Consider the following 2,399-nt stretch of genomic DNA (forward strand, 5'->3'; position numbering starts at 1 on the left):
TGGCCATCCAGGGTCAAGCCCCTGGCAAAATCGTGAGTGTCCGGCTACCGAATGACTTATTGCACTCCTTTATTTTTCGATAGCTTCTAATGCCGAATCTAATTATGCAGTCCGCCCAGAGCTCAGCTTGGTGACTCGTCGAGCGGCTCTCTGAATTCGTCGGACATGAATAGCGCTTCACTTCCGATGACCTCCTCCCCTCTCCCTACAGACGACGCTGAGGTGGAGTCCCGTAGGGAACAAAACCAGGAGGTGGTGGTCCTGGAGGCGCCACAAGGCGACCTTCCGGACTCCAGGCCCAAAGGGGGTAAATCCCCAGAGGGATCTAAGTCCGGCCCCGGGCCGGACACTGCTCCGGAACCATTAGCGGTTCCAGAGTCCGACAGGCGGCGCCTTCATAAGAAGGGCAAGCCTGCCATGCCGGCGACTTCCGTCCACCCGGAGGCGTCGGACAATTTGCTGGAGGCGCTTAACGGCGCTTCCATCAACGAGGAACACCGCACTGTTATGAGTGCGGTGATTCAGAAGGTTCAGTCCGCCAAGAGCGGGCTGACGGAAGCCTGTACAAGCCTGTTAACGGGCTTTGAGGTATGTGTTCAAAAACATATATAAAAAATATAACCGCATAGACAGTAGCCCCTGATGCTCAGTTCGTTGTTCGGAAAGAAAAGCCGAGCTGAGGATCTAAAAATATATACGCAGGAGTCTAATAGAAATATGTCAATATGGGAATGCAGGCTGCGCTGCTGACCTCTGCAGCACTGACTGCGGAGGTCAATGCATTGAAGGAAAGCCTCGAGCGGTCCGAGAGCGAGCTCGGCCGTGCCAAGAAGCAGCTCAAGGATAAAGAGGGTACATAGTACCTCCTGTAAATGTATATAGAAATACTTGGTTGCAAAATAAGAACAGGACCAACGTTAATGTTGTAGGAGCCACGACCGAGGTGACCACCCTGAAAGAGGCGGTCTCCAAGGCCGAAAAGAGTGCGGCCTTGGTGCGCACTGAGCGAGAGAAGCAGGAGGCGCGGGTGGCGGAGGTGCGGCAAGAGCTCCAGGCTCTCGTGGAAAAACACGAGAGTTTGGAGCGTGACTCGAAGACTCGAGAGTCCGAGCTTGCCTTGGCTCTTGAGAGTGCCAAGACCGCTAAGGCCGAAGCCCAGAAGGCCCTTCAGGAGATCGAGGCGATGAAGAAGATAGCGGCGGGTAAGGCATTCTTTATGCAAAGCAAAAATATAAAAGTTAATTATGTGCTACTTACCCGAATCCGGAGCTCTCCAGGAGCGTTCGCTGATCTGCCCCGTAGTGTGTCTGATGCCACCGCATACTACCGAGCCGAAGAGGGGAGCTCGATAGAAAAAGTGTTCTGGTCTCAGTATGCTGAGGCCGAACATCCGGTGCCCCTGAGCGACCAGCTGAAGCAGCTGGTCGAGCTCCACAAGGTGGCCGAACAGGCCATGAAGGGCCTCATAGCTCGGTTGTGGCCTGGAGAAGTCATGCCTAGGAGGTACTTCAGTCTGGTGCGGCGGCTGGTCGATGCGTGTCCGTGGATTGAGGTCGTCAAGCGCTCCGTTTGTATTGAAGGTACCCGTCGGTCCCTTGCCCGTGCTAAGGTGCACTGGGGCAAGCTAGATGCGGAGAAGCTGTTGACGGACGCGCCACCGCCGGGCAAGGAGTATCGTACGCCCGAGATGTATTATAATGGCGTTCTGAAGGGTGCCCGTCGTATAGCGGATGAGTGTTCCAAAGATGTAATTTTTGAGTAGACTCGCATTTGTTATCATGTACGCTGAAGCTTTGTTCATATGCGTTAAGCAACGCTTGTTAATTTAAAATATTACCTTCTGTGCGGCCGTTTATCAAATCTGAGAGATGCAAGTCGTCGGCTTCGACCCCCATGCCACGAGTGCTGGGGTGTTTGGGATAAAACTGAGAGCTCTTGTTCCCATTCTTGGGTCCATCTAGGGAGGCGTTCAGCACAACGAACGAGGCCGTCGGACTTATAATGCTTTATCACTCTCACTTAGCCATAGAATTCTATAATTTTAAATTTCGGCGAAGCCCCTAGTATTCGGAAGACCGAGTTCGGGGCGCTATCCACGCCTAGGCTGGATAAGTCCGGTTCCTTGCTCGAAGCGACATAAGTCTTTAAGGACTCGAAGAAACCTCGCGAACAGCGACCGGTCTCTCGCATTATCATGACAGTCAGTTTTAGCTTTCTCTACTGAGGTGTTAACCCAGCTCAACTGGGGCACAATCGCAATAGTTCTCCCAGCGCTACCTTAGCCAACAATGCGGAACGTAAGGTACCAAAACATGGGAGCCGGGAAAACCCAACTATTGACAAAAGACATGATTCGGAGCCGATGCATATAGTGCTATAAGTTCGGGGTGCCGCACTCG

The sequence above is a fragment of the Triticum dicoccoides genome, chromosome 3B (assembly GCF_002162155.2).
Source record: "Triticum dicoccoides isolate Atlit2015 ecotype Zavitan chromosome 3B, WEW_v2.0, whole genome shotgun sequence".
Taxonomy (NCBI): Eukaryota; Viridiplantae; Streptophyta; class Magnoliopsida; order Poales; family Poaceae; genus Triticum; species Triticum dicoccoides.